Genomic DNA, 11,719 nt, shown 5'->3' with positions numbered 1-11,719 from the left:
CCCTGATTATGGGAACTGTGCTTGGAACTGTACGTGGCCTTTTGTTACGATGGAGGGATTCACCATCATCTAAGTAGCACTCGCTAGGCAAGGGTCATGGGTTCCAAAACTGTGTGAATGGAGAGAGGCTGGGGACAAGTATTAATACTTGGTGGCATGGGCCCCTTGGTGAGGGCCTTACATGCTAATTGCACTTCCTCCTCTCTCCACTGTGGAATATCAGAGCTAATTTTGATTTCATTAGAAGTCTAGTTACAGGCTGCTGAGCTCACTTTGGGCTGACAGTGCACCAGCACTGGGGCTCCCCTATTATAAGCTGAATTCACCTAAGCGCTGAAATCACTGAGTGTTGTGTTAAGTAGTGGGGGAGCCTGAAGATATATTGTGGAGCAGTTTGCGGGCCGGCTGGCGAAGCAGTTCGACACGGAGCAGTGTGTGGATGGCAGGAACTGCTTGTGGGCCGTGGAGCTGAGCGAAGGAGTTCGTGGGGCGGCTGGCGGAGCGGAGCGCAGCTGAGTGAAGGAGTTCGTGGGGCGGCTGGTGGAGCGGAGTGCAGCTGCGCGAAGGAGTTTTGTGGGGCGGCTGGTGGAGCGGAGCGGAGCGCCGCTATGGAGCTATGGGGCGGTCAGCTTCAGATCACGTAAGGTGCCTCTTACCCCCGTCCCATTTCCACCCAGGTTGGGAGGTAAAGCTCCGCCGATAAACTTTCGAACTCTGGGGCTGCCCTGACCAGGGACAGAGACTTTTGGGGCATTGGACTTTTGGGGTTGCTGGACTCAAGAACCAAAGGGAAAAGGGCATGCCCCAATTTGCCTGGGGTGGGTTGTTTTTGCTCATGGGTTGTGTTATGAATCCGGTTGGTGGTGTTTCCCCAACATAATGCCACATTGTTTCTCTCTGTTATTAAAAGACTTTTGCTACACTCAGACTATGTGCTTGCGAGAGGGGAAGTATTGCCTCTTGGAGGCGCCCAGCGGGGGTGGTATATATTTGTCCCAGGTCACTGGGTGGGGGCTCGAGCCAGTTTGCATTGTGTTATTGGAATGGAACCCCTAGATATTGAACCCGGCCCTTGTTGCTGCCAACTCTGACGGGCAGAAGGGTTACATTTTTGGGGGCTCGTCCGGGATCGCCTGGGTCAGTACCCCTCGCAAGCACCTGTTGAGTGATCCACTACATTGGGAAACAATTTATATATTTTTTTTGTTTGTGCTTATATTTTGAGGAAATTACTGTTTGTATAATGGCTAATATGTCAGGTTTGTTGGGCCCTGGCTCAGCAGCTTCTAGCTCGGAGGCTGCAGCCTCGGCTGATGATTGGACAAAAGCTCTGGGGCAAATATTGGAAAAGGTTGTGCTGCCCCATGCTGAGTCAGACTCTTGTCGTAAGTTAAGATTATTTGCTGGGGAGGAGGAGTTTGAACCCTGGTTAGAGCATACCACTGAAATGCTGCAAGAGTGGGCCGTACCAGATGCAGAAAAGCGAAGATGCCTTATAGAGAGCCTTGGCGGCCCAGCATTAGATGTGATTCGCACCCTGAAGCTCATTGACCCTGGGGTCAGTGTGAAGGACTGCCTAGAGGCCCTTGAACACAACTTTGGGAGCGTAGAGGGCCCTGAAGACAGCTACTGTAAGTTCCTTAATTCCCGACAACAAAAGGGCGAGAAGGCTTCAGCCTACATACAGAGACTGGAGAGACTGCTTCAGAGAGCTGTCATGAGGGGAGCAGTGACTGCTGAGCAGATGGATCAGACCAGACTGGCTCAAATTGTAAGAGGAACTCAGTATCAGAACCCGATTCTACTTCATCTCCGGCTAAGAGAACGACGGGAACATCCCCCAAGTTACTCCCAGCTGATAAAAGAGGTCCGAGAGGAGGAAGAAAGGCAGGCTGCCAGTGAGTTTTGGGAAGCCCAAACATCGGAGCCAGCCAGCACAACACCACTGCAAATGGCCAGTGTACTGATGGTGAGCACCAGAGAGGAACTTGCCCAACAAATACAGGTCCTGACGGAATGGATAGCTGAGCTGCAAAGTACCGTTGACCGAGTTAAGACTTCTAGGAATAAGAAGCCTCAAACTGTGGCGATTGAGAAGCCCGCACTTAGAGCCACCATCCCCCCCAGGCGAAGGGGGAAAGGTCAATTCTTCTGCTACCGATGTGGTCAGGATGGACACAGTGCTGCCAAGTGCCGTAATGAAGAAAACCCCTCCTTAGTGTATGGAAAGCTGAGGATCAGTTGGGAGAGATCCGGTAGCTGCCAGAGGGTCTGGGGACGGGGACCCCCCAGGTCTGCAGGATTTGAAGATTCCCCCAGAAAAGACTGTCCAGCTGGGATCCCTGCAGGACTGATAGGGCCTCGAGCAGAGGTCATGGTGAGGATCGAAGGGGTGGAGTGTAAAGCAGTGCTTGACACTGGATCTCAAGTGACTATTATATTTCAGTCATTCTACCAACAGATGCTTAGGCACCTGCCTATACAGCCACTGACTGGCCTTGGCCTATGTGGCCTCAGCATGGATGAATACCCCTATCAAGGGTATGTCATAGTGCACCTGGAATTCCCAGAGGAGGTTGCTGGGGTGAGAGAAGAGGTAGACACAGCTGCCTTAATATGCCCTGACCCTAAAGGGACTTCTGATGTGTCTGTGCTGATAGGGACCAACTCCAGTCTCTTCAAGGTACTCGCAGATTACTGCAGAAGGCGGGCTGGGGACCAGTACCTGAATACCCTGATGATCCATACGCTTTGTGCTGAAGCCTATAGGAAAATTGAGAGCGCTAAAAGGGACACATCTGAGCTACCGCTTGGGGCACTGAAGTACGCGGGCACAACCCCCTTAGTAGTGCCTGCAAGGACGGAGCAAGAAGTGCTTGTCATGAGTACCTGTCTGAAAGGCAGTAAAGGGACGTTAGCAATGATAGAGCAGCCGATGGGAGGAGAGCTCCCTGAAGGAGTGCTGGTCCCCAGTGGAGTCATAACCCTACCTGCTGAAGCCCAGGAAAGGGTGACTATACTGATTGCTAATGAAACGAGTCGTGATATTTTTGTGAAGCAAGGACAAAAGATAGCAGACCTCTTTGAGCCTGAGTCGATTGTAAAACCCCAGTATGAAACTCCAGTTCCGGCAATAGACCCAGCAAAGTTTGACTTTGGAGATTCACCAGTGTCCGAGGACTGGAAAGATCGCCTGAGGAAGAAACTTTGTGAAAGATCCAAGGTGTTCTCACTGCATGAGTGGGATGTGGGATGTGCAAAAGGAGTAGAGCACAATATCAGACTACATGACTCTCGACCTTTCAGGGAGAGATCTAGGAAGATTGCTCTCTCTGAGATGGAAGATGTGCGACATCATCTTCAGGAGCTGGCTGCGAATGGCATCATTACAGAGTCCCGCAGCCCATACGCCTCACCCATCGTGGTAGTCCGCAAAAAGAATGGGAAAATCCGGATGTGTATTGACTACCGCACCCTAAACAGCCGTACGGTGGTCGACCAGTACACTATGCCTCGAGTGCAAGACGCCTTAGACTGTTTGCTGGGAAGCCAGTGGTTCTCTGTGTTGGATCTTCGAAGTGGATACTACCAGATCCCTCTGGGAGAAGAAGATAAGGAGAAGACAGCCTTCATCTGCCCATTAGGGTTTTATCAGTTCGAACGCATGCCCCAAGGGATTTCTGGAGCACCTGCCACCTTTCAACGTCTCATGGAGAAAGTTGTGGGAGACATGAATTTACTGCAAGTGTTAGTTTATTTGGATGACCTGATTGTGTTTGGAAGAACCTTAGAGGAGCATGAAGAAAGACTTCTTAAAGTGCTTGATAGGTTGGAGGATTATGGTCTGAAGCTTTCAATTGACAAATGCCAGTTCTGCAGAACCTCAGTGAAGTACGTGGGTCACATTGTGTCCCAAGAAGGTGTGAGTACTGATCCTGATAAAATAGAAGCACTCACTACATGGCCACGTCCAAGTAACTACAGAGAACTCAAGACCTTCCTTGGATTTAGTGGCTACTACCGCAGATTTGTGAAAAACTATGCTACGATTGTAAAGCCTCTGAATGATCTTACCAGGGGACATCAGTCCAGCAAGAACAAATCTAAGTCCAAGAATAAGGGGAGGTCCCCAAAGCCTCCTGTGCAGAGACACAATGGCCCCTTTGCACCATTTGGGCCACGGTGGGATGAGAGATGTGAAAGGGCTTTTCAAGAAATCATTACTTGCCTAACTCATGCTCCAGTCCTAGTTTTTGCTGACCCAAGCAAACCATTTATCCTGCATACTGATGCCAGTTTGGAGGGTCTGGGAGCAGTCCTGTACCAGGAAGTGGAAGGCAAATGTAAACCTGTAGCCTTTGCCAGCCGAGGATTGTCTGATAGTGAAACTCGCTATCCCACCCACAAGCTGGAGTTTTTGGCCTTGAAATGGGCCATCACTGAGAAATTTCGAGACTACTTGTATGGTGCTCAGTTCCAGGTGTGGACAGACAACAATCCACTGACTTATGTGTTAACAAGTACTAAGCTGGATGCTACAGGGCAGAGATGGGTGGCCGCCTTGGCTAGCTATGAGTTCAGCATTCAGTACCGATCAGGGAGAAGCAATGTAGATGCAGATGCATTGTCCAGGCGTCCGCAGGCTCCAGAAGTTGCTGTGATACCCACAGATGGAGTGAGAGCTATTTGCAGTGTGAGTCGCCGAGAGCCAGAGGCCCGTGAAGACTTTCAGGGATGTGTTGCAGAAGCTTTGGGCCTGCCCCCTGAATGCATGCCTTCTGCTTCGGTGAACTATATTGCATTAGACCAATCTCCTTTGCCCATGCTCAATGCGGCTGACTGGCAAGAAGCCCAGCGGCAAGATATTGACATTCGTGATACACTACTTGCCAAAAGGGAGGGGCGAAGCCCAACTGCGGTTGTCCCACCTAACCCGGAGGGTAAACTACTATTGAGAGAATGGACCAAACTAAAACTGATTCAGGGAGTGCTACACCGAATGACCACTGACCCTTTACAAAAACAACGAGCACAACTAGTACTGCCAAAAAAGTACAGAGCCCTGGCCATGAGGGCCCTGCATGATGACTTTGGGCATTTAGGGATGGAGAGGACCCTGGAACTTATTCGTAGTAGGTTCTATTGGCCCCGAATGGCTGAAGATGTTCGCAGGAAATGTGAGACTTGCGCTCGATGTGTTCAAAGGAAAACTCTGCCCACGAGGGCTGCATATCTCAAGAACATCACCAGCAACAAACCTTTGGAGTTGGTATGCATTGATTTCTTGTCTGTAGAGGTAGACAAGAGGAATGTTGGAAACATTCTAGTAGTGACTGACCATTTTACACGGTATGCACAAGCATATCCCACACGTGATCAGAGGGCCACCACCGTTGCTCGAGTATTGTGGGACAAATATTTCTCAGTCTATGGATTCCCGGCTCGGATACACTCTGATCAGGGGCGGGATTTTGAGAGTCACCTTCTGAAGGAGGTGCTGAAGATAGCAGGAATTAAAAAGTCTAGGACAACGCCTTATCACCCCCAAGGTGATCCTCAGCCAGAGAGGTTCAATCGAACCCTATTAGATATGTTGGGAACTTTGCGACCAGAGCAGAAGGCAACCTGGAGCCAGCATGTCGCATTTCTGGTGCATGCCTACAATGCCACAAAGAACGATGCTACGGGAGTCACCCCATATCTCTTGATGTTTGGGCGAGAACCAAGATTACCCATAGACTTGTGCTTTGGTGTATCAGAGGATGGAGATAGCTATGAAACTCATCAGCAATATGTATCCCGACTAAAAGAAAAGCTGCGGGATGCTTATCGCTTAGCTACCGCTGCGGCTCGGAAGAACGCAGACCGCAACAAACATCGATATGATGCTAGAGTGCGTTCGCAGGAGCTCCAGCCGGGGGACAGAGTCCTGCTGCGAAATTTGGGTATTGCTGGCAAACACAAGATAGCTGACAGATGGAAGGCAATACCTTACCTGGTGATGGAAAAGCTGGGAGATCTGCCGGTCTACAAGATCAAACCTGAAGACGGTCCAGGGCAAATAAAGACGGTGCATAGAAACCTTTTGCTCCCTGTGGGGGAATTGGTAAGCACCCCTTGTGAGATGGGCCACGGCAGGGCCGCCGGGCAGAACAGAGGTGCTAGACCAAAGCCGCCATCCAACACAGACAGTGGGCCCCCTGCAGCTAACTTACCCCTATTCTGCACATCTGAGAGTGAGTCTGAGGAGGAAGACACAACCCTGGTGTATCCTGGGATGGAGACAAGATTTCAGTCTCGATCAGCTGAACCAAACGAGAGTTTTCCCTCTTCCGCCCTAAACCCAATGGCGGAACTATTTAGGCCCCTTTCTGATACCCCGGTGCTGCTGATGAGACCCCCCTGTGATGACACACACAGCTTATTGGACAATGGGGACAGACAGGTAAAGGATGTCCTGGGCACCTTGGACCCTCCAGCGTTAGAACTAGGAGTGCAGGGGCCTACGCCAGTAGCCGAGGGACCCTCCAGGGAAGCCTCTCCATCCGTCACTCAAGAGGATGTTCCCCTTACTTCGGCAACAGAGATTCTCAATAGACGAGACAGGGTGATAAGACCAGTGAAACGGTTAACTTATGATGCACCTGGGGTGACTAGTGAGGAGCCAATACATTTAGCACACAGGCTTGTGGAAGCTAAAGTGGGCTTCCTGAGGCCCTTTGGAGGAAACCAATGAGTTGGTATAAAGGGAGTGTGATTTGTCGGGACGACAAAGTCTCGGCTGGGGGGAGGATGTAAGCAGTGTCAGGATGAGCTCCACCCTGACATCTGGTGGTGAGGTGTGGCAAGTTGTGGAAAAGAATTTCAGGGGCCGATCTCATTTGCATAGGCACACCCACCACGCCTAGAATGAGACCATAGCTGCCCAAATGGTCACTTTGGCTGCTGTGGGATCCCCAGTGTCTCTGTTATTGGGGCAGGAAGAATAAATTGTTATTACCCTGATTATGGGAACTGTGCTTGGAACTGTACGTGGCCTTTTGTTACGATGGAGGGATTCACCATCATCTAAGTAGCACTCGCTAGGCAAGGGTCATGGGTTCCAAAACTGTGTGAATGGAGAGAGGCTGGGGACAAGTATTAATACTTGGTGGCATGGGCCCCTTGGTGAGGGCCTTACATGCTAATTGCACTTCCTCCTCTCTCCACTGTGGAATATCAGAGCTAATTTTGATTTCATTAGAAGTCTAGTTACAGGCTGCTGAGCTCACTTTGGGCTGACAGTGCACCAGCACTGGGGCTCCCCTATTATAAGCTGAATTCACCTAAGCGCTGAAATCACTGAGTGTTGTGTTAAGTAGTGGGGGAGCCTGAAGATATATTGTGGAGCAGTTTGCGGGCCGGCTGGCGAAGCAGTTCGACACGGAGCAGTGTGTGGATGGCAGGAGCTGCTTGTGGGCCGTGGAGCTGAGCGAAGGAGTTCGTGGGGCGGCTGGCGGAGCGGAGCGCAGCTGAGTGAAGGAGTTCGTGGGGCGGCTGGTGGAGCGGAGTGCAGCTGCGCGAAGGAGTTTTGTGGGGCGGCTGGCGGAGCGGAGCGGAGCGCCGCTATGGAGCTATGGGGCGGTCAGCTTCAGATCACGTAAGGTGCCTCTTACCCCCGTCCCATTTCCACCCAGGTTGGGAGGTAAAGCTCCGCCGATAAACTTTCGAACTCTGGGGCTGCCCTGACCAGGGACAGAGACTTTTGGGGCATTGGACTTTTGGGGTTGCTGGACTCAAGAACCAAAGGGAAAAGGGCATGCCCCAATTTGCCTGGGGTGGGTTGTTTTTGCTCATGGGTTGTGTTATGAATCCGGTTGGTGGTGTTTCCCCAACATAATGCCACATTGTTTCTCTCTGTTATTAAAAGACTTTTGCTACACTCAGACTATGTGCTTGCGAGAGGGGAAGTATTGCCTCTTGGAGGCGCCCAGCGGGGGTGGTATATATTTGTCCCAGGTCACTGGGTGGGGGCTCGAGCCAGTTTGCATTGTGTTATTGGAATGGAACCCCTAGATATTGAACCCGGCCCTTGTTGCTGCCAACTCTGACGGGCAGAAGGGTTACACTTGTATTTTGACCTTTTAATTGTAAAGAAGCTGCTAAAAATTTGCCTAAAGCAGAGCCATAGTAACACTGTCCCTTTGATCCAGAGGTGTTTATTCCACAAGCATTTGATGTTTCATGTACTAACTTCTCCAAGCCAATATAAGGCCAAATTCTGCTCTTGGTTACAGCAATGTAAATCCAGTGTAACTGTACGGATGATAATTTATCCTGCTGTAAGAGAGCAGAATTTGGTCCTATCCTGGCTTGGGGAAGTGAGCACATGAAGCATCATTCCAGCTAATAACCATGACAGCAAAGGGAAAGGGGGAAAACTTCTGCAGGGAGGCTGATGGGCAAACAGAGGGTGTGAGAGCTCACCAGCCTAGTGCAGCTGGGGGAGGGGCAAGTCCAAGGGGAGGGAGAGGACACGTGCACCAGCATGCGCTTGTGAGCAAAGTCCCGGCTGCTGTTGGAGTCCCAGATGGCAAACGGGGTGGAGGCGAGTAGCTGAGTTGGCGAGTGGAGGCAGTCCCAGGTGGTCTGTGGAAGTTGCGGAGTGGGTAACGGTGGTCATGGGAGAGCAGATGGAGTGGGGGGAGGGCTCCATGCCCCCCGCCCCCCACTGACAGCAGCCACAACGACCACCTTGCTATCAGCAGAGACAATGATGGAAACAAAGACTCAGTCCAGGTAACAGCAGCAATCCCAGCAGTAACAGCACCTCTCTGCCAGCCTCCTCCAGCAACAGCAGTAGCAGTAACTTCTCCGACAGCGGCAGCCCCAGCACCTGGTAACTGGCCAGAAGAGGCCCTGGTGGTGGTGGTGGGTCACACTGCCTTTCTGGGAGGAAGGCCAGAAGGCTCCCAGACAGCAAGAGGGGTCCTGGCTGGGGTGGCTGCAGGGAGTGAGTAGTTAGGCCTACACTCTGATCCATTAGAGGACAGTTACTACCCCAAGAGAAACAGATTGGGGGTAATGATCTAATCAGTCTGGTGGGCTGAGTTGGGTAAGAACTCAGTTGGCCCCATCAGCCCAGGGCTGATAAAAAGAGGCACAGCAAGGAAGTGCAAGGGGAGAGAGGAGAGACAGAAGGAGGAACAGGGCTAGTCACAGAGAGGGCTCAGAGTAGGAAGACTGTTCTTCCCTTCAGGTCCTGCTGAGCAGACCTAAATCCTGGCAAACACCGTAAATAGGTGCAACCACAGGGAACTGGGCGCCAATGATACTGCCAAGAATGACCTTGAGCGGATCACTGCAGACTACGTGGCTCTGGGAAGAAGGATAAAGGAGTTTGAGGCGCAAGTGGTGTTCTCGTCCATCCTCCCCGTGGAAGGAAAATGCCAGGGTAGAGACCGTCGAATCGTGGAAGTCAACAAATGGCTAAGCAGGTGGTGTCGGAGAGAAGGCTTTGGATTCTTTGACCATGGGATGGTGTTCCAAGAAGGAGGAGTGCTAGGCAGAGACGGGCTCCATCTAACAAAGAGAGGGAAGAGCATCTTCGCGAGCAGGCTGGCTAACCTAGTGAGGAGGGCTTTAAACTAGGTTCACCGGGGGAAGGAGACCAAAGCCCTGAGGTAAGTGGGGAAGTGGGATACCGGGAGGAAGCACGAGCAGGAGCGTGTGAAATGGGAGGGCTCCTGCCTCATACTGAGAAAGAGGGGCGATCAGCAGGTTATCTCAAGTGCCTATACACAAATGCACAAAGCCTGGGAAACAAGCAGGGAGAACTGGAAGTCCTGGCAAAGTCAAGGAATTATGATGTGACTGGAATAACAGAGACTTGGTGGGATAACTCACATGACTGGAGTACTGTCATGGATGGATATAAGCTGTTCAGGAAGGACAGGCAGGGCAGAAAAGGTGGGGGAGTTGCACTGTATGTAAGAGAGCAGTATGACTGCTCAGAGCTCCGGTATGAAACTGCAGAAAAACCTGAGAGTCGCTGGATTAAGTTTAGAAGTGTGAGCACCAAGGGTGATGTCGTGGTGGGAGTCTGCTATAGACCACCGGACCAGGGGGATGAGGTGGACGAGGCTTTCTTCCGGCAACTCGCAGAAGCTACTAGATCGTACGCCCTGGTTCTCATGGGAGACTTCAATCACCCTGATATCTGCTGGGAGAGCAATACAGCGGTGCACAGACAATCCAGGAAGTTTTTGGAAAATGTAGGGTACAATTTCCTGGTACAAGTGCTGGAGGAACCAACTAGGGGCAGAGCTCTTCTTGACCTGCTGCTCACAAACCAGGAAGAATTAGTAGGGGAAGCTAAAGTGTATGGGAACCTGGGAGGCAGTGACCATGAGATGGTCGAGTTCAGGATCCTGACACAAGGAGGAAAGGAAAGCAGCAGAATACGGACCCTGGACTTCAGAAAAGCAGACTTTGACTCCCTCAGGGAACTGATGGGCAAGATCCCCTGGGAGAATAACATGAGGGGGAAAGGAGTCCAGGAGAGCTGGCTTTATTTTAAAGAATCCTTATTGAGGTTACAGGGACAAACCATCCCATAAATGATCTGGAGTGTAGAAAGAATAGTAAATATGGCAGGCGACCAGCTTGGCTTAACAGTGAAATCCTTGCTGATCTTAAACACAAAAAAGAAGCTTACAAGACATAGAAGACTGGACAAATGACCAGAGATGAGTATAAAAATATTGCTCGGTCACGCAGGAGTGAAATCAGGAAGGCCAAATCACATCTGTAGTTGCAGCTAGCAAGAGATGTTAAGAGTAACAAGAAGGGTTTCTTCAGGTATGTTGGCAACAAGAAGAAAGTTAAGGAAAGTGTGGGCCCCTTACTGAATGAGGGAGGCAACCTAGTGACAGAGGATGTGGAAAAAGCTAATGTACTCAATACTTTTTTTGCCTCTGTCTTCACGAACAAGGTCAGCTCCCAGACTACTGCACTGGGAAGCACAGCATGGGGAGGAGGTGACCAGCCCTCTGTGGAGAAAGAAGTGGTTCGGGACTATTTAGAAAAGCTGGACGTGCACAAGTCCATGGGGCCGGATGCGTTGCATCCGAGAGTGCTAAAGGAGTTTGCAGATGTGATTGCGGAGCCATTGGCCATTATCTTTGAAAACTCATGGCGATCTGGGGAAGTCCCAGACGACTGGAAAAAGACTAATGTAGTGCTCATCTTTAAAAAAGGGAAGAAGGAGGATCCTGGGAACTACAGGCCAGTCAGCCTCACCTCAGTCCCCGGAAAAATCATGGAGCAGGTCCTCAAGGAATCCATTCTGAAGCACTTAGATGAGAGGAAAGTGATCAGGAACAGTCAGCGTGGATTCACCAAGGGCAAGTCATGCCTGACTAATCTAATTGCCTTCTATGATGATATAACTGGTTCTGTGGATGAAGGGAAAACAGTGGACGTGTTGTTCCTTGACTTTAGCAAAGCTTTTGACACTGTCTCCCACAGTATTCTTGCCAGGAAGTTAAGGACGTATGGGCTGGATGAATCCACTATAAGAAAGTTGACTAGATTGTCAGGCTCAACGGGTAGTGATCAATGGCTCCATGTCTAGTCGGCAGCCGATATCAAGTGGAATGCCCCAAGGGTCGGTCCTGGGGCCGGTTTTGTTCAATATCTTCATAAATGATCTGGAGGATGGTGCGGATTGCACCCTCAG

The 11,719-nt window shown here is 50.8% G+C and overlaps 1 long non-coding RNA gene across 1 annotated transcript; it reads left to right on the top strand.

The window, feature by feature from the left end:
• The first annotated feature begins 449 nt into the window (after positions 1-449).
• On the top strand, positions 450-7,921 carry LOC140915363 (uncharacterized). The gene is made up of 2 exons (XR_012160140.1): positions 450-640; positions 7,244-7,921. It is a non-coding gene; the product is annotated as an uncharacterized lncRNA (long non-coding RNA).
• The last annotated feature ends 3,798 nt before the right edge of the window (positions 7,922-11,719 follow it).

This window comes from Lepidochelys kempii, chromosome 7 (assembly GCF_965140265.1).
Source record: "Lepidochelys kempii isolate rLepKem1 chromosome 7, rLepKem1.hap2, whole genome shotgun sequence".
Classification (NCBI taxonomy): Eukaryota; Metazoa; Chordata; order Testudines; family Cheloniidae; genus Lepidochelys; species Lepidochelys kempii.
This window is presented reverse-complemented; position numbering and strand designations above follow the sequence as displayed.